The sequence below is a fragment of the Balaenoptera physalus genome (assembly GCF_965194825.1).
Source record: "Balaenoptera physalus genome assembly, chromosome: 13".
Taxonomy (NCBI): domain Eukaryota; kingdom Metazoa; phylum Chordata; class Mammalia; order Artiodactyla; family Balaenopteridae; genus Balaenoptera; species Balaenoptera physalus.
This window is the reverse complement of record NC_138892.1, coordinates 76,675,581-76,703,285: the sequence shown is the minus strand read 5'-3', so window position 1 is coordinate 76,703,285 and position 27,705 is coordinate 76,675,581.

Genomic DNA, 27,705 nt, shown 5'->3' with positions numbered 1-27,705 from the left:
CTTTTGAAACCTAGGTTGCCGCAGCTTCTCCCAGCTCACGAAGACAGTCAGAGCCGGTCTCATGTGCTGGGTAACGTGGACTCAGTGAGGACAAGGGCCCTACCTGCACTCAGAAAAACACTCTGCTCAGCTCTCCATCCAGGAGCTCACACCGCCTGACTCGGTTTAGCAGGACGTCGATGTGAGGTCCAAGCTGAGCAAAGAGCACAATTCCTTCTTTACCCTGCTAGGTCCCGGAAGAGGTAGTGCCAACTAGGCCTCGCTCAGGCCGCCCTCCTTCAGGGATCTTGCAACACTTTGAAGCCTGCACAGTAAATGGTACTTAGCGAAGTTCCCAGGGTTTCGCCATGCTCTCCCTCGGCAGCTCCACTCCTGCAGGGACTCATGTTTGCTGTGAACTAGGATAGGTGGCCCCGCTTCGAAAAGCAGTCTTTTCCCCTTTGAAAATGTGGATTCTTGTAGCCTCGGAGCTGTTTGCGAAACCCTAGGAAGGCCAGGCTTCTACTCACTGCAGGCACGCCCGGGGAGGAAACGAGTATGTTCCCCCAGACAAAGAGCGTGCTTGCAAGTGTCGAGGGGAGCTTCTCAGGTGCCCAGTGGGTCCCGTTTGTTTCCCTTCGCAGCTCCCATCCTGCAGGTCCTTATGCTGGGTGCTAACAAGAGTAGGTGGCTCTGCCAACAAAAGCAGCCTTTTCCCTTTGGAAGCTTGGATTCTAGTGTCTAAGGGGCTGCTTGCCAAACCTTGAAGTTGCCCAGGTTCTAACCTCCGTAGGTACGCTTGCGTAGCAAACGAGCACTTTCCCCCGAGAAACCGGGTTCCTGCCACGTTGGAGAAGAGTTAATCCCGCAGACCTCGTTCCTCCTGGGAAAGCGCAAGGCCACACTGAGACTCACGGTAGTTCCTAAGTTTCCACCGGGCAAGCTCTGCGTGCCTCGGTTTCCATGAGGTCTCCACCGTTGTTGTGCTTCAATGGAAAGCGAGGATAGCTTTCAGGACTCCAAGCACTCTTGCCTCCGTACAGTTTCCCATGCTACCACACGGATCCCCCCTACGTCTCCTCTCAGTCTGCTGAGCCACAAGCTGCCGTGTAGGCCCTTCGGAACACTTCTTGCATGCACAGCCCAAGGTTTCACACTGCTCTCTCTCCACCTTTTGAAACCTAGGTTGCCGCAGCTTCTCCCAGCTCACGAAGACAGTCAGAGCCGGTCTCATGTGCTGGGTAACGTGGACTCAGTGAGGACAAGGGCCGTACCTGCACTCAGAAAAACACTCTGCTCAGCTCTCCATCCAGGAGCTCACACCGCCTGACTCGGTTTAGCAGGACGTCAATGTGAGGTCCAAGCTGAGCAAAGAGCACAATTCCTCCCCTACCCTGCTAGGCCCCGGAAGAGGTAGTGCCAACTAGGCCTCGCTCAGGCCATACCTCCTTCAGGGATCTTGCCACACTTTGAAGCCTGCACAGTAAAAGGTACTTAGCGAAGTTCCCAGGGTTTCGCCATGCTCTCCCTCGGCAGCTCCACTCCTGCAGGGACTCATGTTTGCTGTGAACTAGGATAGGTGGCCCTGCTTCGAAAAGCAGTCTTTCCCCCTTTGAAAATGTGGATTCTTGTAGCCTCGGAGCTGTTTGCGAAACCCTAGGAAGGCCCAGCTTCTACTCACTGCAGGCACGCCCGGGGAGGAAACGAGTATGTTCCCCCAGAGAAACAGGTTGCTTGCAAGTGTCGAGGGGAGCTTCTCAGGTGCCCAGTGGGTCCCGTTTGTTTCCCTTCGCAGCTCCCATCCTGCAGGTACTTATGCTGGCTGCTAACAAGAGTAGGTGGCTCTGCCGACAAAAGCAGCCTTTTCCCTTTGGAAGCTTTGATTCTAGTGTCTAAGGGGCTGCTTGCCAAACCTTGAAGTTGCCCAGGTTCTAACCTCCGTAGGTACGCTTGCTTAGCAAACGAGCACTTTCCCCCGAGAAACCGGGTTCCTGCCACGTTGGAGAAGAGTTAATCCCGCAGACCTCGTTCCTCCTGGGAAAGCGCAAGGCCACACTGAGCCTCAGGGTAGTGCCTAAGTTTCCACCCGGTAAGCTCTTCGTGCCTCCGTTTCCATGAGGTCTCCACCGTTGTTGTGTTTCAATGGAAAGCGAGGATAGCTTTCAGGACTCCAAGCACTCTTGCCTCCGTACCGTTTCCCATGCTACCACACGGATCCCCCCCACGTCTCCTCTCTGTCTGCTGAGCCACAAGCAGCCGTGTAGGCCCTTCGGAACACTTCTTGCATGCACAGCCCAAGGCGTCACACTGCTCTCTCTCTACCTTTTGAAACCTAGGTTGCCGCAGCTTCTCCCAGCTGACGAAGACAGTCAGAGCCGGTCTCATGTGCTGGATACCGTGGACTCAGTGAGGACAAGGGCCCTACCTGCACTCAGAAAAACACTCTGCTCAGCTCTCCATCCAGGAGCACACACCGCCTGACTCGGTTTAGCAGGACGTCGATGTGAGGTCCAAGCTGAGCAAAGAGCACAATTACTCCTTTACCCTGCTAGGCCCCGGAAGAGGTAGTGCCAACTAGGCTTCGCTAAGGCCGCCCTCCTTTAGGGATCTTGCAACACTTTGAAGCCTGCACAGTAAATGGTACTTAGCGAAGTTCCCAGGGTTTCGTCATGCTTTCCCTCGGCAGCTCCACTCCTGCAGGGACTCATGTTTGCTGTGAACTAGGATAGGTGGCCCTGCTTCGAAAAGCAGTCTTTTCCCCTTTGAAAATGTGGGTTCTTGTAGCCTCGGAGCTGTTTGCGAAACCCTAGGAAGGCCCAGCTTCTACTCACTGCAGGCACGCCCGGGGAGGAAACGAGTATGTTCCCCCAGAGAAACAGGCTGCTTGCAAGTGTCGAGGGGAGCTTCTCAGGTGCCCAGTCGGTCCCGTTTGTTTCCCTTCGCAGCTCCCATCCTGCAGGTCCTTATGCTGTGTGCTAACAAGAGTAGGTGGCTCTGCCGACAAAAGCAGCCTTTTCCCTTTGGAAGCTTGGATTCTAGTGTCTAAGGGGATGCTTGCCAAACCTTGAAGTTGCCCAAGTTCTAACCTCCGTAGGTACGCTTGCGTAGCAAACGAGCACTTTCCCCCGAGAAACCGGGTTCCTGCCACGTTGGAGCAGAGTTAATCCCGCAGACCTCGTTCCTCCTGGGAAAGCGCAAGGCCACATTGAGCCTCAGGGTAGTGCCTAAGTTTCCACCCGGTAAGATCTGCGTACCTTCGTTTCCATGAGGTCTCCACCGTTGTTGTGCTTCAATGGAAAGCGAGGATAGCTTTCAGGACTCCAAGCACTCTTGCCTCCGTACCGTTTCCCATGCTACCACACGGATCCCCCCCACGTCTCCTCTCAGTCTGCTGAGCCACAAGCTGCCGTGTAGGCCCTTCGGAACACTTCTTGCATGCACAGCCCAAGGCGTCACACTGCTCTCTCTCTACCTTTTGAAACCTAGGTTGCCGCAGCTTCTCCCAGCTGACGAAGACAGTCAGAGCCGGTCTCATGTGCTGGGTAACGTGGACTCAGTGAGGACAAGGGCCCTACCTGCACTCAGAAAAACACTCTGCTCAGCTCTCCATCCAGGAGCTCACACCGCCTGACTCGGTTTAGCAGGACGTCAATGTGAGGTCCAAGCTGAGCAAAGAGCACAATTCCTCCTTTACCCTGCTAGGCCCCGGAAGAGGTAGTGCCAACTAGGCCTCGCTCAGGCCAGACCTCCTTCAGGGATCTTGCCACACTTTGAAGCCTGCACAGTAAAAGGTACTTAGCGAAGTTCCCAGGGTTTCGCCATGGTCTCCCTCGGCAGCTCCACTCCTGCAGGGACTCATGTTTGCTGTGAACTAGGATAGGTGGCCCTGCTTCGAAAAGCAGTCTTTTCCCCTTTGAAAATGTGGATTCTTGTAGCCTCGGAGCTGTTTGCGAAACCCTAGGAAGGCCCAGCTTCTAGTCACTGCAGGCACGCCCGGGGAGGAAACGAGTATGTTCCCCCAGAGAAACAGGCTGCTTGCAAGTGTCGAGGGGAGCTTCTCAGGTGCCCAGTGGGTCCCGTTTGTTTCCCTTCGCAGCTCCCATCCTGCAGGTCCTTATGCTGCGTGCTAACAACAGTAGGTGGCTCTGCCGACAAAAGCAGCCTTTTCCCTTTGGAAGCTTGGATTCTAGTGTCTAAGGGGCTGCTTGCCAAACCTTGAAGTTGCCCAGGTTCTAACCTCCGTAGGTACGCTTGCGTAGCAAACGAGCACTTTCCCCCGAGAAACCGGGTCCCTGCCACGTTGGAGAAGAGTTAATCCCGCAGACCTCGTTCCTCCTGGGAAAGCGCAGGGCCACACTGAGACTCACGGTAGTTCGTAAGTTTCCACCGGGCAAGCTCTGCGTGCCTCGTTTTCCATGAGGTCTCCACCGTTGTTGTGCTTCAATGGAAAGCGAGGATAACTTTCAGGACTCCAAGCACTCTTGCCTCCGTACAGTTTCCCATGCTACCACACGGATCCCCCCCACGTCTCCTCTCTGTCTGCTGAGCCACAAGCAGCCGTGTAGGCCCTTCGGAACACTTCTTGCATGCACAGCCCAAGGCGTCACACTGCTCTCTCTCTACCTTTTGAAACCTAGGTTGCCGCAGCTTCTCCCAGCTCACGAAGACAGTCAGAGCCGGTCTCATGTGCTGGATACCGTGGACTCAGTGAGGACAAGGGCCCTACCTGCACTCAGAAAAACACTCTGCTCAGCTCTCCATCCAGGAGCTCACACCGCCTGACTCGGTTTAGCAGGACGTCGATGTGAGGTCCAAGCTGAGCAAAGAGCACAATTCCTCCTTTACCCTGCCAGGCCACGGAAGAGGTAATGCCAACTAGGCCTCGCTCAGGCCAGCCCTCCTTCAGGGATCTTGCCACACTTTGAAGCCTGCACAGTAAAAGGTACTTAGCGAAGTTCCCAGGGTTTCGTCATGCTCTCCCTCGGCAGCTCCACTCCTGCAGCGACTCATGTTTTCTGTGAACTAGGATAGGTGGCCCTGCTTCGAAAAGCAGTCTTTTCCCCTTTGAAAATGTGGATTCTTGTAGCCTCGGAGCTGTTTGCGAAACCCTAGGAAGGCCCAGCTTCTACTCACTGCAGGCACGCCCGGGGAGGAAACGAGTATGTTCCCCCAGAGAAACAGGCTGCTTGCAAGTGTCGAGGGGAGCTTCTCAGGTGCCCAGTGGGTCCCGTTTGTTTCCCTTCGCAGCTCCCATCCTGCAGGTACTTATGCTGGCTGCTAACAAGAGTAGGTGGCTCTGCCGACAAAAGCAGCCTTTTCCCTTTGGAAGCTTTGATTCTAGTATCTAAGGGGCTGCTTGCCAAACCTTGAAGTTGCCCAGGTTCTAACCTCCGTAGGTACGCTTGCTTAGCAAACGAGCACTTCCCCGCGAGAAACCGGGTTCCTGCCACGTTGGAGAAGAGTTAATCCCGCAGACCTCGTTCCTCCTGGGAAAGCGCAAGGCCACATTGAGCCTCAGGGTAGTGCCTAAGTTTCCACCCGGTAAGCTCTGCGTACCTCCGTTTCCATGAGGTCTCCACCGTTGTTGTGCTTCAATGGAAAGCGAGGATAGCTTTCAGGACTCCAAGCATTCTTGCCTCCGTACCGTTTCCCATGCTACCACACGGATCCCCCCCACGTCTCCTCTCAGTCTGCTGAGCCACAAGCTGCCGTGTAGGCCCATCGGAACACTTCTTGCATGCACAGCCCAAGGCGTCACACTGCTCTCTCTCTACCTTTTGAAACCTAGGTTGCCGCAGTTTCTCCCAGCTGACGAAGACAGTCAGAGCCGGTCTCATGTGCTGGGTAACGTGGACTCAGTGAGGACAAGGGCCCTACCTGCACTCAGAAAAACACTCTGCTCAGCTCTCCATCCAGGAGCTCACACCGCCTGACTCGGTTTAGCAGGACGTCAATGTGTGGTCCAAGCTGAGCAAAGAGCACAATTCCTCCTTTACCCTGCAAGGCCCCGGAAGAGGTAGTGCCAACTAGGCCTCGCTCAGGCCAGCCCTCCTTCAGGGATCTTGCCACACTTTGAAGCCTGCACAGTAAAAGGTACTTAGCGAAGTTCCCAGGGTTTCGCCATGCTCTCCCTCGGCAGCTCCACTACTGCAGGGATTCATGTTTGCTGTGAACTAGGATAGGTGGCCCTGCTTCGAAAAGCAGTCTTTTCCCCTTTGAAAATGTGGATTCTTGTAGCCTCGGAGCTGTTTGCGAAACCCTAGGAAGGCCCAGCTTCTACTCACTGCAGGCACGCCCGGGGAGGAAAGGAGTATGTTCCCCCAGAGAAACAGGCTGCTTGCAAGTGTCGAGGGGAGCTTCTCAGGTGCCCATTGGGTCCCGTTTGTTTCCCTTCGCAGCTCCCATCCTGCAGGTCCTTATGCTGGGTGCTAACAAGAGTAGGTGGCTCTGCCGACAAAAGCAGCCTTTTCCCTTTGGAAGCTTGGATTCTAGTGTCTAAGGGTCTGCTTGCCAAACCTTGAAGTTGCCCAAGTTCTAACCTCCGTAGGTACGCTTGCGTAGCAAACGAGCACTTTCCCCGAGAAACCGGGTTCCTGCCACGTTGGAGAAGAGTTAATCCCGCAGACCTCGTTCCTCCTGGGAAAGCGCAAGGCCACATTGAGCCTCAGGGTAGTGCCTAAGTTTCCACCCGGTAAGCTCTGCGTACCTCCGTTTCCATGAGGTCTCCACCGTTGTTGTGCTTCAATGGAAAGCGAGGATAGCTTTCAGGACTCCAAGCACTCTTGCCTCCGTACCGTTTCCCATGCTACCACACGGATCCCCCCCACGTCTCCTCTCTGTCTGCTGAGCCACAAGCAGCCGTGTAGGCCCTTCGGAACACTTCTTGCATGCACAGCCCAAGGCGTCACACTGCTCTCTCTCTACCTTTTGAAACCTAGGTTGCCGCAGCTTCTCCCAGCTCACGAAGACAGTCAGAGCCGGTCTCATGTGCTGGGTAACGTGGACTCAGTGAGGACAAGGGCCCTACCTGCACTCAGAAAAACACTCTGCTCAGCTCTCCATCCAGGAGCTCACACCGCCTGACTCGGTTAACAGGACGTCAATGTGAGGTCCAAGCTGAGCAAAGAGCACAATTCCTCCTTTACCCTGCTAGGCCCCGGAAGAGGTAGTGCCAACTAGGCCTCGCTCAGGCCAGCCCTCCTTCAGGGATCTTGCCACACTTTGAAGCCTGCACAGTAAAAGGTACTTAGCGAAGTTCCCAGGGTTTCGTCATGCTCTCCCTCGGCAGCTCCACTCCTGCAGGGACTCATGTTTGCTGTGAACTAGGATAGGTGGCCCTGTTTCGAAAAGCAGTCTTTTCCCCTTTGAAAATGTGGATTCTTGTAGCCTCGGAGCTGTTTGCGAAACCCTAGGAAGGCCCAGCTTCTACTCACTGCAGGCACGCCCGGGGAGGAAAGGAGTATGTTCCCCCAGAGAAACAGGCTGCTTGCAAGTGTCGAGGGGAGCTTCTCAGGTGCCCAGTGGGTCCCGTTTGTTTCCCTTCGCACCTCCCATCCTGCAGGTCCTTATGCTGGGTGCTAACAAGAGTAGGTGGCTCTGCCGACAAAAGCAGCCTTTTCCCTTTGGAAGCTTGGATTCTAGTGTCTAAGGGGCTGCTTGCCAAACCTTGAAGTTGCCCAGGTTCTAACCTCCGTAGGTACGCTTGCGTAGCAAACGAGCACTTTCCCCCGAGAAACCGGGTTCCTGCCACGTTGGAGAAGAGTTAATCCCGCAGACCTCGTTCAAACTGGGAAAGCGCAAGGCCACACTGAGCCTCAGGGTAGTGCCTAAGTTTCCACCCGGTAAGCTCTGCGTGCCTCTGTTTCCATGAGGTCTCCACCGTTGTTGTGTTTCAATGGAAAGCGAGGATAGCTTTCAGGACTCCAAGCACTCTTGCCTCCGTACCGTTTCCCATGCTACCACACGGATCCCCCCCCACGTCTCCTCTCTTTCTGCTGAGCCACAAGCAGCCGTGTAGGCCCTTCGGAACACTTCTTGCATGCACAGCCCAAGGCGTCACACTGCTCTCTCTCTACCTTTTGAAACCTAGGTTGCCGCAGCTTCTCCCCGCTGACGAAGACAGTCAGAGCCGGTCTCATGTGCTGGGTAACGTGGACTCAGTGAGGACAAGGGCCCTACCTGCACTCAGAAAAACACTCTGCTCAGCTCTCCATCCAGGAGCTCACACCGCCTGACTCGGTTTAGCAGGACGTCGATGTGAGGTCCAAGCTGAGCAAAGAGCACAATTCCTCCTTTACCCTGCTAGGCCACGGAAGAGGTAATGCCAACTAGGCCTCGCTCAGGCCAGCCCTGCTTCAAGGATCTTGCCACACTTTGAAGCCTGCACAGTAAAAGGTACTTAGCGAAGTTCCCAGGGTTTCGCCATGCTCTCCCTCGGCAGCTCCACTCCTGCAGGGACTCATGTTTGCTGTGAACTAGGATAGGTGGCCCTGCTTCGAAAAGCAGTCTTTTCCCCTTTGAAAATGCGGATTCTTGTAGCCTCGGAGCTGTTTGCGAAACCCTAGGAAGGCCCAGCTTCTAGTCACTGCAGGCACGCCCGGTGAGGAAACGAGTATGTTCCCCCAGAGAAACAGGCTGCTTGCAAGTGTCGAGGGGAGCTTCTCAGGTGCCCAGTGGGTCCCGTTTGTTTCCCTTCGCAGCTCCCATCCTGCAGGTCCTTATGCTGGGTGCTAACAAGAGTAGGTGGCTCTGCCGACAAAAGCAGCCTTTTCCCTTTGGAAGCTTGGATTCTAGTGTCTAAGGGGCTGCTTGCTAAACCTTGAAGTTGCCCAGGTTCTAACCTCCGTAGGTACGCTTGCGTAGCAAACGAGCACTTTGCCCCGAGAAACCGGGTTCCTGCCAGGTTGGAGGAGAGTTAATCCCGCAGACCTCGTTCCTCCTGGGAAAGCGCAAGGCCACACTGAGACTCACGGTAGTTCCTAAGTTTCCACCGGGCAAGCTCTGCGTGCCTCGGTTTCCATGAGGTCTCCACCGTTGTTGTGCTTCAATGGAAAGCGAGGATAACTTTCAGGACTCCAAGCACTCTTGCTTCCGTACAGTTTCCCATACTACCACACGGATCCCCCCCACGTCTCCTCTCTGTCTGCTTAGCCACAAGCTGTCGTGTAGGCCCTTCGGAACAATTCTTGCATGCACAGCCCAAGGCTTCACACTGCTCTCTCTCTACCATTTGAAACCTAGGTTGCCGCAGCTTCTCCCAGTTCAAGAAGACAGTCAGAGACGGTCTCATGTGCTGGGTAACGTGGACTCAGTGAGGACAAGGGCCCTACCTGCACTCAGAAAAACACTCTGCTCAGCTCTTCATCCAGGAGCTCACACCGCCTGACTCGGTTTAGCAGGACGTCAATGTGAGGTCCAAGCTGAGCAAAGAGCACAATTCCTCCTTTACCCTGCTAGGCCCCGGAAGAGGTAGTGCCAACTAGGCCTCGCTCAGGCCAGACCTCCTTCAGGGATCTTGCCACACTTTGAAGCCTGCACAGTAAAAGGTACTTAGCGAAGTTCCCAGGGTTTCGCCATGCTCTCCCTCGGTAGCTCCACTCCTGCAGGGACTCATGTTTGCTGTGAACTAGGATAGGTGGCCCTGCTTCGAAAAGCAGTCTTTTCCCCTTTGAAAATGTGGATTCTTGTAGCCTCGGAGCTGTTTGCGAAACCCTAGGAAGGCCCAGCTTCTACTCACTGCAGGCACGCCCGGGGAGGAAACGAGTATGTTCACCCAGAGAAACAGGCTGCTTGCAAGTGTCGAGGGGAGCTTCTCAGGTGCCCAGTGGGTCCCGTTTGTTTCCCTTCGCAGCTCCCATCCTGCAGGTACTTATGCTGGGTGCTAACAAGAGTAGGTGGCTGTGCCGACAAAAGCAGCCTTTTCCCTTTGGAAGCTTTGATTCTAGGGTCTAAGGGGCTGCTTGCCAAACCTTGAAGTTGCCCAGGTTCTAACCTCCGTAGGTACGCTTGCGTAACAAACGAGCACTTTCCCCCGAGAAACCGGGTTCCTGCCACGTTGGAGAAGAGTTAATCCCGCAGACCTCGTTCCTCCTGGGAAAGCGCAAGGCCACACTGAGCCTCAGGGTAGTGCCTAAGTTTCCACCCGGTAAGCTCTGCGTGCCTCCGTTTCCATGAGGTCTCCACCGTTGTTGTGCTTCAATGGAAAGCGAGGATAGCTTTCAGGACTCCAAGCACTCTTGCTTCCGTACAGTTTCCCATACTACCACACGGATCCCCCCCACGTCTCCTCTCTGTCTGCTTAGCCACAAGCTGTCGTGTAGGCCCTTCGGAACAATTCTTGCATGCACAGCCCAAGGCTTCACACTGCTCTCTCTCTACCATTTGAAACCTAGGTTGCCGCAGCTTCTCCCAGTTCAAGAAGACAGTCAGAGCCCGTCTCATGTGCTGGATACCGTGGACTCAGTGAGGACAAGGGCCCTACCTGCACTCAGAAAAACACTCTGCTCAGCTCTCCATCCAGGAGCTCACACCGCCTGACTCGGTTAACAGGACGTCAATGTGAGGTCCAAGCTGAGCAAAGAGCACAATTCCCCCTTTACCCTGCTAGGCCCCGGAAGAGGTAGTGCCAACTAGGCCTCGCTCAGGCCAGCCCTCCTTCAGGGATCTTGCCACACTTTGAAGCCTGCACAGTAAAAGGTACTTAGCGAAGTTCCCAGGGTTTCGTCATGCTCTCCCTCGGCAGCTCCACTCCTGCAGGGACTCATGTTTGCTGTGAACTAGGATAGGTGGCCCTGTTTCGAAAAGCAGTCTTTTCCCCTTTGAAAATGTGGATTCTTGTAGCCTCGGAGCTGTTTGCGAAACCCTAGGAAGGCCCAGCTTCTACTCACTGCAGGCACGCCCGGGGAGGAAAGGAGTATGTTCCCCCAGAGAAACAGGCTGCTTGCAAGTGTCGAGGGGAGCTTCTCAGGTGCCCAGTGGGTCCCGTTTGTTTCCCTTCGCACCTCCCATCCTGCAGGTCCTTATGCTGGGTGCTAACAAGAGTAGGTGGCTCTGCCGACAAAAGCAGCCTTTTCCCTTTGGAAGCTTGGATTCTAGTGTCTAAGGGTCTGCTTGCCAAACCTTGAAGTTGCCCAAGTTCTAACCTCCGTAGGTACGCTTGCGTAGCAAACGAGCACTTTCCCCCGAGAAACCGGGTTCCTGCCACGTTGGAGAAGAGTTAATCCCGCAGACCTCGTTCCTCCTGGGAAAGCGCAAGGCCACATTGAGCCTCAGGGTAGTGCCTAAGTTTCCACCCGGTAAGCTCTGCGTACCTCCGTTTCCATGAGGTCTCCACCGTTGTTGTGCTTCAATGGAAAGCGAGGATAGCTTTCAGGACTCCAAGCACTCTTGCCTCCGTACCGTTTCCCATGCTACCACACGGATCCCCCCCACGTCTCCTCTCTGTCTGCTGAGCCACAAGCAGCCGTGTAGGCCCTTCGGAACACTTCTTGCATGCACAGCCCAAGGCGTCACACTGCTCTCTCTCTACCTTTTGAAACCTAGGTTGCCGCAGCTTCTCCCAGCTCACGAAGACAGTCAGAGCCGGTCTCATGTGCTGGGTAACGTGGACTCAGTGAGGACAAGGGCCCTACCTGCACTCAGAAAAACACTCTGCTCAGCTCTCCATCCAGGAGCTCACACCGCCTGACTCGGTTAACAGGACGTCAATGTGAGGTCCAAGCTGAGCAAAGAGCACAATTCCTCCTTTACCCTGCTAGGCCCCGGAAGAGGTAGTGCCAACTAGGCCTCGCTCAGGCCAGCCCTCCTTCAGGGATCTTGCCACACTTTGAAGCCTGCACAGTAAAAGGTACTTAGCGAAGTTCCCAGGGTTTCGTCATGCTCTCCCTCGGCAGCTCCACTCCTGCAGGGACTCATGTTTGCTGTGAACTAGGATAGGTGGCCCTGTTTCGAAAAGCAGTCTTTTCCCCTTTGAAAATGTGGATTCTTGTAGCCTCGGAGCTGTTTGCGAAACCCTAGGAAGGCCCAGCTTCTACTCACTGCAGGCACGCCCGGGGAGGAAACGAGTATGTTCCCCCAGAGAAACAGGCTGCTTGCAAGTGTCGAGGGGAGCTTCTCAGGTGCCCAGTGGGTCCCGTTTGTTTCCCTTCGCACCTCCCATCCTGCAGGTCCTTATGCTGGGTGCTAACAAGAGTAGGTGGCTCTGCCGACAAAAGCAGCCTTTTCCCTTTGGAAGCTTGGATTCTAGTGTCTAAGGGGCTGCTTGCCAAACCTTGAAGTTGCCCAGGTTCTAACCTCCGTAGGTACGCTTGCGTAGCAAACGAGCACTTTCCCCCGAGAAACCGGGTTCCTGCCACGTTGGAGAAGAGTTAATCCCGCAGACCTCGTTCAAACTGGGAAAGCGCAAGGCCACACTGAGCCTCAGGGTAGTGCCTAAGTTTCCACCCGGTAAGCTCTGCGTGCCTCTGTTTCCATGAGGTCTCCACCGTTGTTGTGTTTCAATGGAAAGCGAGGATAGCTTTCAGGACTCCAAGCACTCTTGCCTCCGTACCGTTTCCCATGCTACCACACGGATCCCCCCCCACGTCTCCTCTCTTTCTGCTGAGCCACAAGCAGCCGTGTAGGCCCTTCGGAACACTTCTTGCATGCACAGCCCAAGGCGTCACACTGCTCTCTCTCTACCTTTTGAAACCTAGGTTGCCGCAGCTTCTCCCCGCTGACGAAGACAGTCAGAGCCGGTCTCATGTGCTGGGTAACGTGGACTCAGTGAGGACAAGGGCCCTACCTGCACTCAGAAAAACACTCTGCTCAGCTCTCCATCCAGGAGCTCACACCGCCTGACTCGGTTTAGCAGGACGTCGATGTGAGGTCCAAGCTGAGCAAAGAGCACAATTCCTCCTTTACCCTGCTAGGCCACGGAAGAGGTAATGCCAACTAGGCCTCGCTCAGGCCAGCCCTCCTTCAGGGATCTTGCCACACTTTGAAGCCTGCACAGTAAAAGGTACTTAGCGAAGTTCCCAGGGTTTCGTCATGCTCTCCCTCGGCAGCTCCACTCCTGCAGCGACTCATGTTTGCTGTGAACTAGGATAGGTGGCCCTGCTTCGAAAAGCAGTCTTTTCCCCTTTGAAAATGCGGATTCTTGTAGCCTCGGAGCTGTTTGCGAAACCCTAGGAAGGCCCAGCTTCTAGTCACTGCAGGCACGCCCGGTGAGGAAACGAGTATGTTCCCCCAGAGAAACAGGATGCTTGCAAGTGTCGAGGGGAGCTTCTCAGGTGCCCAGTGGGTCCCGTTTGTTTCCCTTCGCAGCTCCCATCCTGCAGGTCCTTATGCTGGGTGCTAACAAGAGTAGGTGGCTCTGCCGACAAAAGCAGCCTTTTCCCTTTGGAAGCTTGGATTCTAGTGTCTAAGGGGCTGCTTGCCAAACCTTGAAGTTGCCCAGGTTCTAACCTCCGTAGGTACGCTTGCGTAGCAAACGAGCACTTTCCCCCGAGAAATCGGGTTCCTGCCACGTTGGAGAAGAGTTAATCCCGCAGACCTAGTTCCTCCTGGGAAAGCGCAAGGCCACATTGAGCCTCAGGGTAGTGCCTAAGTTTCCACCCGGTAAGCTCTGCGTACCTCCGTTTCCATGAGGTCTCCACCGTTGTTGTGCTTCAATGGAAAGCGAGGATAGCTTTCAGGACTCCAAGCACTCTTGCCTCCGTACAGTTTCCCATGCTACCACACGGATCCCACCCACGTCTCCTCTCAGTCTGCTGAGCCACAAGCTGCCGTGTAGGCCCTTCGGAACACTTCTCGCATGCACAGCCCAAGGCGTCACAATGCTCTCTCTCTACCTTTTGAAACCTAGGTTGCCGCAGCTTCTCCCAGCTGACGAAGACAGTCAGAGCCGGTCTCATGTGCTGGGTAACGTGGACTCAGTGAGGACAAGGGCCCTACCTGCACTCAGAAAAACACTCTGCTCAGCTCTCCATCCAGGAGCTCACACCGCCTGACTCGGTTTAGCAGGACGTCAATGTGAGGTCCAAGCTGAGCAAAGAGCACAATTCCTCCTTTACCCTGCTAGGCCCCGGAAGAGGTAGTGCCAACTAGGCCTCGCTCAGGCCAGACCTCCTTCAGGGATCTTGCCACACTTTGAAGCCTGCACAGTAAAAGGTACATAGCGAAGTTCCCAGGGTTTCGCCATGCTCTCCATCGGTAGCTCCACTCCTGCAGGGACTCATGTTTGCTGTGAACTAGGATAGGTGGCCCTGCTTCGAAAAGCAGTCTTTTCCCCTTTGAAAATGTGGATTCTTGTAGCCTCGGAGCTGTTTGCGAAACCCTAGGAAGGCCCAGCTTCTACTCACTGCAGGCACGCCCGGGGAGGAAAGGAGTATGTTCCCCCAGAGAAACAGGCTGCTTGCAAGTGTCGAGGGGAGCTTCTCAGGTTCCCAGTGGGTCCCGTTTGTTTCCCTTCGCAGCTCCCATCCTGCAGGTACTTATGCTGGGTGCTAACAAGAGTAGGTGGCTCTGCCGACAAAAGCAGCCTTTTCCCTTTGGAAGCTTTGATTCTAGTGTCTAAGGGGCTTCTTGCCAAACCTTGAAGTTGCCCAGGTTCTAACCTCCGTAGGTACGCTTGCTTAGCAAACTAGCACTTTCCCCCGAGAAACCGGGTTCCTGCCACGTTGGAGAAGAGTTAATCCCGCAGACCTCGTTCCTCCTGGGAAAGCGCAAGGCCACACTGAGCCGCAGGGTAGAGCCTAAGTTTCCACCCGGTAAGCTCTGCGTGCCTCCGTTTCCATGAGGTCTCCACCGTTGTTGTGTTTCAATGGAAAGCGAAGATAGCTTTCAGGACTCCAAGCACTCTTGCCTCCGTACCGTTTCCCATGCTACCACACGGATCCCCCCCACGTCTCCTCTCTGTCTGCTGAGCCACAAGCAGCCGTGTAGGCCCTTCGGAACACTTCTTGCATGCACCGCCCAAGGCTTCACACTGCTCTCTCTCTACCTTTTGAAACCTAGGTTGCCACAGCTTCTCCCAGCTCAGGAAGACAGTCAGAGCCGGTCTCATGTGCTGGATACCGTGGACTCAGTGAGGACAAGGGCCCTACCTGCACTCAGAAAAACACTCTGCTCAGCTCTCCATCCAGGAGCTCACACCGCCTGACTCGGTTTAGCAGGACGTCGATGTGAGGTCGAAGCTGAGCAAAGAGCACAATTCCTCCTTTACCCTGCTAGGCCACGGAAGAGGTAATGCCAACTAGGCCTCGCTCAGGCCAGCCCTCCTTCAGGGATCTTGCCACACTTTGAAGCCTGCACAGTAAAAGGTACTTAGCGAAGTTCCCAGGGTTTCGTCATGCTCTCCCTCGGCAGCTCCACTCCTGCAGGGACTCATGTTTGCTGTGAACTAGGATAGGTGGCCCTGCTTCGAAAAGCAGTCTTTTCCCCTTTGAAAATGTGGATTCTTGTAGCCTCGGAGCTGTTTGCGAAACCCTAGGAAGGCCCAGCTTCTACTCACTGCAGGCACGCCCGGGGAGGAAAGGAGTATGTTCCCCCAGAGAAACAGGCTGCTTGCAAGTGTCGAGGGGAGCTTCTCAGGTGCCCAGTGGGTCCCGTTTGTTTCCCTTCGCACCTCCCATCCTGCAGGTCCTTATGCTGGGTGCTAACAAGAGTAGGTGGCTCTGCCGACAAAAGCAGCCTTTTCCCTTTGGAAGCTTGGATTCTAGTGTCTAAGGGGCTGCTTGCCAAACCTTGAAGTTGCCCAGGTTCTAACCTCCGTAGGTACGCTTGCTTAGCAAACGAGCACTTTCCCCCGAGAAACCGGGTTCCTGCCACGTTGGAGAAGAGTTAATCCCGCAGACCTCGTTCCTCCTGGGAAAGCGCAAGGCCACACTGAGACTCAGGGTAGTGCCTAAGTTTCCACCCGGTAAGCTCTGCGTGCCTCCGTTTCCATGAGGTCTCCACCGTTGTTGTGTTTCAATGGAAAGCGAGGATAGCTTTCAGGACTCCAAGCACTCTTGCCTCCGTACAGTTTCCCATGCTACCACACGGATCCCCCCCACGTCTCCTCTCTGTCTGCTGAGCCACAAGCTGTCGTGTAGGCCCTTCGGAACACTTCTTGCATGCACAGCCCAAGGCGTCACACTGCTCTCTCTCTACCTTTTGAAACCTAGGTTGCCGCAGCTTCTCCCAGCTCACGAAGACAGTCAGAGTCGGTCTCATGTGCTGGGTAACGTGGACTCAGTGAGGACAAGGGCACTACCTGCACTCAGAAAAACACTCTGCTCAGCTCTCCATCCAGGCGGTCACACCGCCTGACTCGGTTTAGCAGGACGTCGATGTGAGGTCCAAGCTGAGCAAAGAGCACAATTCCTCCTTTACCCTGCAAGGCCCCGGAAGAGGTAGTGCCAACTAGGCCTCGCTCAGGCCAGCCCTCCTTCAGGGATCTTGCCACACTTTGAAGCCTGCACAGTAAAAGGTACTTAGCGAAGTTCCCAGGGTTTCGTCATGCTCCCCCTCGGCAGCTCCACTCCTGCAGGGACTCATGTTTGCTGTGAACTAGGATAGGTGGCCCTGCTTCGAAAAGCAGTCTTTTCCCCTTTGGAAATGTGGATTCTTGTAGCCTCGGAGCTGCTTGCGAAACCCTAGGAAGGCCAGGCTTCTACTCACTGCAGGCACGCCCGGGGAGGAAACGAGTATGTTCCCCCAGAGAAACAGGCTGCTTGCAAGTGTCGAGGGGAGCTTCTCAGGTGCCCAGTGGGTCCCGTTTGTTTCCCTTCGCAGCTCCCATCCTGCAGGTCCTTATGCTGTGTGCTAACAAGAGTAGGTGGCTCTGCCGACAAAAGCAGCCTTTTCCCTTTGGAAGCTTGGATTCTAGTGTCTAAGGGGCTGCTTGCCAAACCTTGAAGTTGCCCAGGTTCTAACCTCCGTAGGTACGCTTGCTTAGCAAACGAGCACTTTCCCCCGAGAAACCGGGTTCCTGCCACGTTGGAGAAGAGTTAATCCTGCAGACCTCGTTCCTCCTGGGAAAGCGCAAGGCCACACTGAGCCTCAGGGTAGTGCCTAAGTTTCCACCCGGTAAGCTCTGCGTTCCTTGGTTTCCATGAGGTCTCCACCGTTGTTGTGCTTCAATGGAAAGCGAGGATAGCTTTCAGGACTCCAAGCACTCTTGCTCTCGTACTGTTTCCCATGCTACCACACGGATCCCCCCCACGTCTCCTCTCTGTCTGCTGAGCCACAAGCTGCCGTGTAGGCCCTTCGGAACACTTCTTGCATGCACAGCCCAAGGCGTCACACTGCTCTCTCTCTACCTTTTGAAACCTAGGTTGCCGCAGCTTCTCCCAGCTCAGGAAGACAGTCAGAGCCGGTCTCATGTGCTGGGTACCGTGGACTCAGTGAGGACAAGGGCCCTACCTGCACTCAGAAAAACACTCTGCTCAGCTCTCCATCCAGGAGCTCACACCGCCTGACTCGGTTTAGCAGGACGTCGATGTGAGGTCCAAGCTGAGCAAAGAGCACAATTCCTCCTTTACCCTGCTAGGCCACGGAAGAGGTAATGCCAACTAGGCCTCGCTCAGGCCAGCCCTCCTTCAGGGATCTTGCCACACTTTGAAGCCTGCACAGTAAAAGGTACTTAGCGAAGTTCCCAGGGTTTCGTCATGCTCTCCCTCGGCAGCTCCACTCCTGCAGGGACTCATGTTTGCTGTGAACTAGGATAGGTGGCCCTGCTTCGAAAAGCAGTCTTTTCCCCTTTGAAAATGCGGATTCTTGTAGCCTCGGAGCTCTTTGCGAAACCCTAGGAAGGCCCAGCTTCTAGTCACTGCAGGCACGCCCGGAGAGGAAACGAGTATGTTCCCCCAGAGAAACAGGCTGCTTGCAATTGTCGAGGGGAGCTTCTCAGGTTCCCAGTGGGTCCCGTTTGTTTCCCTTCGCAGCTCCCATCCTGCAGGTCCTTATGCTGGGTGCTAACAAGAGTAGGTGGCTCTGCCGACAAAAGCAGCCTTTTCCCTTTGGAAGCTTGGATTCTAGTGTCTAAGGGGCTGCTTGCCAAACCTTGAAGTTGCCCAGGTTCTAACCTCCGTAGGTACGCTGGCGTAGCAAACGAGCACTTTCCCCCGAGAAACCGGGTTCCTGCCACGTTGGAGAAGAGTTAATCCCGCAGACCTCGTTCCTCCTGGGAAAGCGCAAGGCCACATTGAGCCTCAGGGTAGTGCCTAAGTTTCCACCCGGTAAGCTCTGCGTACCTCCGTTTCCATGAGGTCTCCACCGTTGTTGTGCTTCAATGGAAAGCGAGGATAGCTTTCAGGACTCCAAGCACTCTTGCCTCCGTACCGTTTCCCATGCTACCACACGGATCCCCCCCACGTCTCTTCTCTGTCTGCTGAGCCACAAGCTGCCGTGTAGGCCCTTCGGAAAACTTCTTGCATGCACAGCCCAAGGCGTCACACTGCTCTCTCTCTACCTTTTGAAACCTAGGTTGCCGCAGCTTCTCCCAGCTGACGAAGACAGTCAGAGCCGGTCTCATGTGCTGGGTAACGTGAACTCAGTGAGGACAAGGGCCCTACCTGCACTCAGAAAAACACTCTGCTCAGCTCTCCATCCAGGAGCTCACACCGCCTGACTCGGTTTAGCAGGACGTCAATGTGAGGTCCAAGCTGAGCAAAGAGCACAATTCCTCCTTTACCCTGCTAGGCCCCGGAAGAGGTAGTGCCAACTAGGCCTCGCTCAGGCCATACCTCCTTCAGGGATCTTGCCACACTTTGAAGCCTGCACAGTAAAAGGTACTTAGCGAAGTTCCCAGGGTTTCGCCATGCTCTCCCTCGGCAGCTCCACTCCTGCAGGGACTCATGTTTGCTGTGAACTAGGATAGGTGGCCCTGCTTCGAAAAGCAGTCTTTTCCCCTTTGGAAATGTGGATTCTTGTAGCCTCGGAGCTGCTTGCGAAACCCTAGGAAGGCCAGGCTTCTACTCACTGCAGGCACGCCCGGGGAGGAAACGAGTATGTTCCCCCAGAGAAACAGGCTGCTTGCAAGTGTCGAGGGGAGCTTCTCAGGTGCCCAGTGGGTCCCGTTTGTTTCCCTTCGCAGCTCCCATCCTGCAGGTCCTTATGCTGGGTGCTAACAAGAGTAGGTGGCTCTGCCGACAAAAGCAGCCTTTTCCCTTTGGAAGCTTGGATTCTAGTGTCTCAGGGGCTGCTTGCCAAACCTTGAAGTTGCCCAGGTTCTAACCTCAATAGGTACGCTTGCGTAGCAAACGAGCACTTTCCCCCGAGAAACCGGGTTCCTGCCACGTTGGAGAAGAGTTAATCCCGCAGACCTCGTTCCTCCTGGGAAAGCGCAAGGCCACACTGAGCCTCAGGTGTAGTGCCTAAGTTTCCAACCGGTAAGCTCTGCGTGCCTTGGTTTCCATGAGGTCTCCACCGTTGTTGTGCTTCAATGGAAAGCGAGGATAGCTTTCAGGACTCCAAGCACTCTTGCCTCCGTACCGTTTCCCATGCTACCACACGGATCCCCCCCACGTCTCCTCTCTGTCTGCTGAGCCACAAGCAGCCGTGTAGGCCCTTCGGAACACTTCTTGCATGCACAGCCCAAGGCGTCACACTGCTCTCTCTCTACCTTTTGAAACCTAGGTTGCCTCAGCTTCTCCCAGCTCACGAAGACAGTCAGAGCCGGTCTCATGTGCTGGATACCGTGGACTCAGTGAGGACAAGGGCCCTACCTGCACTCAGAAAAACACTCTGCTCAGCTCTCCATCCAGGAGCTCACACCGCCTGACTCGGTTTAGCAGGACGTCGATGTGAGGTCCAAGCTGAGCAAAGAGCACAATTCCTCCTTTACCCTGCTAGGCCACGGAAGAGGTAATGCCAACTAGGCCTCGCTCAGGCCAGCCCTCCTTCAGGGATCTTGCCACACTTTGAAGCCTGCACAGTAAAAGGTACTTAGCGAAGTTCCCAGGGTTTCGCCATGCTCCCCCTCGGCAGCTCCACTCCTGCAGGGACTCATGTTTGCTGTGAACTAGGATAGGTGGCCCTGCTTCGAAAAGCAGTCTTCTCCCCTTTGAAAATGTGGATTCCTGTAGCCTCGGAGCTGCTTGCGAAACCCTAGGAAGGCCCAGCTTCTACTCACTGCAGGCACGCCCGGGGAGGAAACGAGTATGTTCCAACAGAGAAACAGGCTGCTTGCAAGTGTCGAGGGGAGCTTCTCAGGTGCCCAGTGGGTCCCGTTTGTTTCCCTTCGCAGCTCCCATCCCTCAGGTACTTATGCTGTGTGCTAACAAGAGTAGGTGGCTCTGCCGACAAAAGCAGCCTTTTCCCTTTGGAAGCTTGGATTCTAGTGTCTCAGGGGCTGCTTGCCAAACCTTGAAGTTGCCCAGGTTCCAACCTCCGTAGGTACGCTTGCGTAGCAAACGAGCACTTTGCCCCGAGAAACCGGGTTCCTGCCAGGTTGGAGCAGAGTTAATCCCGCAGACCTCGTTTCTCCTGGGAAAGCGCAAGGCCACCCTGAGCCTCAGGGTTGCCTAAGTTTCGACCCGGTAAGCTCTGCGTGCCTCCGTTTCCATGAGGTCTCCACCGTTGTTGTGCTTCAATGGAAAGCGAGGATAGCTTTCAGGACTCCAAGCACTCTTGCCTCCGTACCGTTTCCCATGCTACCACACGGATCCCCCCCACGTCTCCTCTCAGTCTGCTGAGCCACAAGCTGCCGTGTAGGCCCTTCGGAACACTTCTTGCATGCACAGCCCAAGGCGTCACACTGCTCTCTCTCTACCTTTTGAAACCTAGGTTGCCGCAGCTTCTCACAGCTCACGAAGACAGTCAGAGCCGGTCTCATGTGCTGGGTAACGTGGACTCAGTGAGGACAAGGGCCCTACCTGCACTCAGAAAAACACTCTGCTCAGCTCTCCATCCAGGAGCTCACACCGCCTGACTCGGTTTAGCAGGACGTCGATGTGAGGTCCAAGCTGAGCAAAGAGCACAATTCCTCCTTTACCCTGCTAGGTCCCGGAAGAGGTAGTGCCAACTAGGCCTCGCTCAGGCCGCCCTCCTTCAGGGATCTTGCAACACTTTGAAGCCTGCACAGTAAATGGTACTTAGCGAAGTTCCCAGGGTTTCGCCATGCTCTCCCTCGGCAGCTCCACTCCTGCAGGGACTCATGTTTGCTGTGAATTAGGATAGGTGGCCCTGCTTCGAAAAGTAGTCTTTTCCCCTTTGAAAATGTGGATTCTTGTAGCCTCGGAGCTGTTTGCGAAACCCTAGGAAGGCCAGGCTTCTACTCACTGCAGGCACGCCCGGGGAGGAAACGAGTATGTTCCCCCAGAGAAACAGGCTGCTTGCAAGTGTCGAGGGGAGCTTCTCAGGTGCCCAGTGGGTCCCGTTTGTTTCCCTTCGCAGCTCCCATCCTGCAGGTCCTTATGCTGGGTGCTAACAAGAGTAGGTGGCTCTGCCGACAAAAGCAGCCTTTTCCCTTTGGAAGCTTGGATTCTAGTGTCTAAGGGGCTGCTTGCCAAACCTTGAAGTTGCCCAGGTTCTAACCTCCGTAGGTACGCTTGCGTAGCAAACGAGCACTTTCCCCCGAGAAACCGGGTTCCTGCCACGTTGGAGAAGAGTTAATCCCGCAGACCTCGTTCCTCCTGGGAAAGCGCAAGGCCACACTGAGACTCACTGTAGTTCCTAAGTTTCCACCGGGCAAGCTCTGCGTGCCTCGGTTTCCATGAGGTCTCCACCGTTGTTGTGCTTCAATGGAAAGCGAGGATAACTTTCAGGACTCCAAGCACTCTTGCCTCCGTACAGTTTCCCATGCTACCACACGGATCCCCCCCACGTCGCCTCTCTGTCTGCTGAGCCACAAGCTGTCGTGTAGGCCCTTCGGAACACTTCTTGCATGCACAGCCCAAGGCTTCACACTGCTCTCTCTCTACCATTTGAAACATAGGTTGCCGCAGCTTCTCCCAGCTCAGGAAGACAGTCAGAGCCGGTCTCATGTGCTGGATACCGTGGACTCAGTGAGGACAAGGGCCCTACCTGCACTCAGAAAAACACTCTGCTCAGCTCTCCATCCAGGAGCTCACACCGCCTGACTCGGTTTAGCAGGACGTCAATGTGAGGTCCAAGCTGAGCAAAGAGCACAATTCCTCCTTTACCCTGCTAGGGGCCCCGGAAGAGGTAGTGCCAACTAGGACTCCCTCAGGCCATACCTCCTTCAGGGATCTTGCCACACTTTGAAGCCTTCACAGTAAAAGGTACTTAGCGAAGTTCCCAGGGTTTCGTCATGCTCTACCTCGGCAGCTCCACTCCTGCAGGGACTCATGTTTGCTGTGAACTAGGATAGGTGGCCCTGCTTCGAAAAGCAGTCTTTTCCCCTTTGAAAATGTGGATTCTTGTAGCCTCGGAGCTGTTTGCGAAACCCTAGGAAGGCCCAGCTTCTACTCACTTCAGGCACGCCCGGGGAGGAAACGAGTATGTTCCCCCAGAGAAACAGGCTGCTTGCAAGTGTCGAGGGGAGCTTCTCAGGTGCCCAGTGGGTCCCGTTTGTTTCCCTTCGCAGCTCCCATCCTGCAGGTCCTTATGCTGGGTGCTAACAAGAGTAGGTGGCTCTGCCGACAAAAGCAGCCTTTTCCCTTTGGAAGCTTTGATTCTAGTGTCTAAGGGGCTGCTTGCCAAACCTTGAAGTTGCCCAGGTTCTAACCTCCGTAGGTACGCTTGCTTAGCAAACGAGCACTTTCCCCCGAGAAACCGGGTTCCTGCCACGTTGGAGAAGAGTTAATCCCGCAGACCTCGTTCCTCCTGGGAAAGCGCAAGGCCACACTGAGCCTCAGGGTAGTGCCTAAGTTTCCACCCGGTAAGCTCTGCGTGCCTCCGTTTCCATGAGGTCTCCACCGTTGTTGTGTTTCAATGGAAAGCGAGGATAGCTTTCAGGACTCCAAGCACTCTTGCCTCCGTACCGTTTCCCATGCTACCACACGGATCCCCCCCACGTCTCCTCTCTGTCTGCTGAGCCACAAGCAGCCGTGTAGGCCCTTCGGAACACTTCTTGCATGCACAGCCCAAGGCGTCACACTGCTCTCTCTCTACCTTTTGAAACCTAGGTTGCCGCAGCTTCTCCCCGCTGACGAAGACAGTCAGAGCCGGTCTCATCTGCTGGGTAACGTGGACTCAGTGAGGACAAGGGCCCTACCTGCACTCAGAAAAACACTCTGCTCAGCTCTCCATCCAGGAGCTCACACCGCCTGACTCGGTTTAGCAGGACGTCGATGTGAGGTCCAAGCTGAGCAAAGAGCACAATTCCTCCTTTTCCCTGCTAGGCCCCGGAAGAGGTAGTGCCAACTAGGCCTCGCTCAGCCCGCCGTGCTTCAGGGATCTTGCAACACTTTGAAGCCTGCACAGTAAATGGTACTTAGCGAAGTTCCCAGGGTTTCGCCATGCTCTCCCTCGGCAACTCCACTCCTGCAGGGACTCATGTTTGCTGTGAACTAGGATAGGTGGCCCTGCTTCGAAAAGCAGTCTTTTCCCCTTTGAAAATGCGGATTCTTGTAGCCTCGGAGCTGTTTGCGAAACCCTAGGAAGGCCCAGCTTCTAGTCACTGCAGGCACGCCCGGTGAGGAAACGAGTATGTTCCCCCAGAGAAACAGGCTGCTTGCAAGTGTCGAGGGGAGCTTCTCAGGTGCCCAGTGGGTCCCGTTTGTTTCCCTTCGCAGCTCCCATCCTGCAGGTCCTTATGCTGGGTGCTAACAAGAGTAGGTGGCTCTGCCGACAAAAGCAGCCTTTTCCCTTTGGAAGCTTGGATTCTAGTGTCTAAGGGGCTGCTTGCCAAACCTTGAAGTTGCCCAGGTTCTAACCTCCGTAGGTACGCTTGCGTAGCAAACGAGCACTTTCCCCCGAGAAACCGGGTTCCTGCCACGTTGGAGAAGAGTTAATCCCGCAGACCTCGTTCCTCCTGGGAAAGCGCAAGGCCACATTGAGCCTCAGGGCAGTACCTAAGTTTCCACCCGGTAAGCTCTGCGTACCTCCGTTTCCATGAGGTCTCCACCGTTGTTGTGCTTCAATGGAAAGCGAGGATAGCTTTCAGGACTCCAAGCACTCTTACCTCCGTACCGTTTCCCATGCTACCACACGGATTCCCCCCACGTCTCCTCTCAGTCTGCTGAGCCACAAGCTGCCGTGTAGGCCCTTCGGAACACTTCTTGCATGCACAGCCCAAGGCGTCACACTGCTCTCTCTCTACCTTTTGAAACCTAGGTTGCCGCAGCTTCTCCCAGCTGACGAAGACAGTCAGAGCCGGTCTCATGTGCTGGGTAACGTGGACTCAGTGAGGACAAGGGCCCTACCTGCACTCAGAAAAACACTCTGCTCAGCTCTCCATCCAGGAGCTCACACCGCCTGACTCGGTTTAGCAGGACGTCAATTTGAGGTCCAAGCTGAGCAAAGAGCACAATTCCTCCTTTACCCTGCTAGGGGCCCCGGAAGAGGTAGTGCCAACTAGGACTCCCTCAGGCCATACCTCCTTCAGGGATCTTGCCACACTTTGAAGCCTTCACAGTAAAAGGTACTTAGCGAAGTTCCCAGGGTTTCGTCATGCTCTACCTCGGCAGCTCCACTCCTGCAGGGACTCATGTTTGCTGTGAACTAGGATAGGTGGCCCTGCTTCGAAAAGCAGTCTTTTCCCCTTTGAAAATGTGGATTCTTGTAGCCTCGGAGCTGTTTGCGAAACCCTAGGAAGGCCCAGCTTCTACTCACTTCAGGCACGCCCGGGGAGGAAACGAGTATGTTCCCCCAGAGAAACAGGCTGCTTGCAAGTGTCGAGGGGAGCTTCTCAGGTGCCCAGTGGGTCCCGTTTGTTTCCCTTCGCAGCTCCCATCCTGCAGGTCCTTATGCTGGGTGCTAACAAGAGTAGGTGGCTCTGCCGACAAAAGCAGCCTTTTCCCTTTGGAAGCTTTGATTCTAGTGTCTAAGGGGCTGCTTGCCAAACCTTGAAGTTGCCCAGGTTCTAACCTCCGTAGGTACGCTTGCTTAGCAAACGAGCACTTTCCCCCGAGAAACCGGGTTCCTGCCACGTTGGAGAAGAGTTAATCCCGCAGACCTCGTTCCTCCTGGGAAAGCGCAAGGCCACACTGAGCCTCAGGGTAGTGCCTAAGTTTCCACCCGGTAAGCTCTGCGTGCCTCCGTTTCCATGAGGTCTCCACCGTTGTTGTGTTTCAATGGAAAGCGAGGATAGCTTTCAGGACTCCAAGCACTCTTGCCTCCGTACCGTTTCCCATGCTACCACACGGATCCCCCCCACGTCTCCTCTCTGTCTGCTGAGCCACAAGCAGCCGTGTAGGCCCTTCGGAACACTTCTTGCATGCACAGCCCAAGGCGTCACACTGCTCTCTCTCTACCTTTTGAAACCTAGGTTGCCGCAGCTTCTCCCCGCTGACGAAGACAGTCAGAGCCGGTCTCATGTGCTGGGTAACGTGGACTCAGTGAGGACAAGGGCCCTACCTGCACTCAGAAAAACACTCTGCTCAGCTCTCCATCCAGGAGCTCACACCGCCTGACTCGGTTTAGCAGGACGTCAATGTGAGGTCCAAGCTGAGCAAAGAGCACAATTCCTCCTTTACCCTGCAAGGCCCCGGAAGAGGTAGTGCCAACTAGGCCTCGCTCAGGCCAGCCCTCCTTCAGGGATCTTGCCACACTTTGAAGCCTGCACAGTAAAAGGTACTTAGCGAAGTTCCCAGGGTTTCGTCATGCTCTCCCTCGGCAGCTCCACTCCTGCAGGGACTCATGTTTGCTGTGAACTAGGATAGGTGGCCCTGCTTCGAAAAGCAGTCTTTTCCCCTTTGAAAATGTGGATTCTTGTAGCCTCGGAGCTGTTTGAGAAACCCTAGGAAGGCCCAGCTTCTACTCACTGCAGGCACGCCCGGGGAGGAAAGGAGTATGTTCCCCCAGAGAAACAGGCTGCTTGCAAGTGTCGAGGGGAGCTTCTCAGGTGCCCAGTGGGTCCCGTTTTTTTCCCTTCGCAGCTCCCATCCTGCAGGTCCTTATGCTGGGTGCTAACAAGAGTAGGTGGCTCTGCCGACAAAAGCAGCCTTTTCCCTTTGGAAGCTTGGATTCTAGTGTCTAAAGGGCTGCTTGCCAAACCTTGAAGTTGCCCAGGTTCTAACCTCCGTAGGTACGCTTGCTTAGCAAACGAGCACTTTCCCCCGAGAAACCGGGTTCCTGCCACGGTGGAGAAGAGTTAATCCCGCAGACCTCGTTCCTCCTGGGAAAGCGCAAGGCCACACTGAGCCTCAGGGTAGTGCCTAAGTTTCCACCCGCTAAGCTCTGCGTGCCTCCGTTTCCATGTGGTCTCCACCGTTGTTGTGTTTCAATGGAAAGCGAGGATAGCTTTCAGGACTCCAAGCACTCTTGCCTCCGTACCGTTTCCCATGCTACCACACGGATCCCCCCCACGTCTCCTCTCTGTCTGCTGAGCCACAAGCAGCCGTGTAGGCCCTTCGGAACACTTCTTGCATGCACAGCCCAAGGCGTCACACTGCTCTCTCTCTACCTTTTGAAACCTAGGTTGCCGCAGCTTCTCCCCGCTGACGAAGACAGTCAGAGCCGGTCTCATGTGCTGGGTAACGTGGACTCAGTGAGGACAAGGGCCCTACCTGCACTCAGAAAAACACTCTGCTCAGCTCTCCATCCAGGAGCTCACACCGCCTGACTCGGTTTAGCAGGACGTCGATGTGAGGTCCAAGCTGAGCAAAGAGCACAATTCCTCCTTTACCCTGCTAGGCCCCGGAAGAGGTAGTGCCAACTAGGCCTCGCACAGCCCGCCCTGCTTCAGGGATCTTGCAACACTTTGAAGCCTGCACAGTAAATGGTACTTAGCGAAGTTCCCAGGGTTTCGCCATGCTCTCCCTCGGCTTCTCCACTCCTGCAGGGACTCATGTTTGCTGTGAACTAGGATAGGTGGCCCTGCTTCGAAAAGCAGTCTTTTCCCCTTTGAAAATGTGGATTCTTGTAGCCTCGGAGCTGTTTGCGAAACCCTAGGAAGGCCAGGCTTCTACTCACTGCAGGCACGCCCGGTGAGGAAACGAGTATGTTCCCCCAGAGAAACAGGCTGCTTGCAAGTGTCGAGGGGAGCTTCTCAGGTGCCCAGTAGGTCCCTTTTGTTTCCCTTCGCAGCTCCCATCCTGCAGGTCCTTATGCTGGGTGCTAACAAGAGTAGGTGGCTCTGCCGACAAAAGCAGCCTTTTTCCTTTGGAAGCTTGGATTCTAGTGTCTAAGGGGCTGCTTGCCAAACCTTGAAGTTGCCCAGGTTCTAACCTCCGTAGGTACGCTTGCGTAGCAAACGAGCACTTTCCCCCGAGAATCCGGGTTCCTGCCACGTTGGAGAAGAGTTAATCCCGCAGACCTCGTTCCTCCTGGGAAAGCGCAAGGCCACACTGAGCCTCAGGGTAGTGCCTAAGTTTCCACCCGCTAAGCTCTGCGTGCCTCCGTTTCCATGAGGTCTCCACCGTTGTTGTGTTTCAATGGAAAGCGAGGATAGCTTTCAGGACTCCAAGCACTCTTGCCTCCGTACCGTTTCCCATGCTACCACAGGGATGTCCCCCACGTCTCCTCTCTGTCTGCTGAGCCACAAGCAGCCGTGTAGGCCCTTCGGAACACTTCTTGCATGCACAGCCCAAGGCGTCACACTGCTCTCTCTCTACCTTTTGAAACCTAGGTTGCCGCAGCTTCTCCCAGCTCAGGAAGAAAGTCAGAGCCGGTCTCATGTACTGGGTACCGTGGACTCAG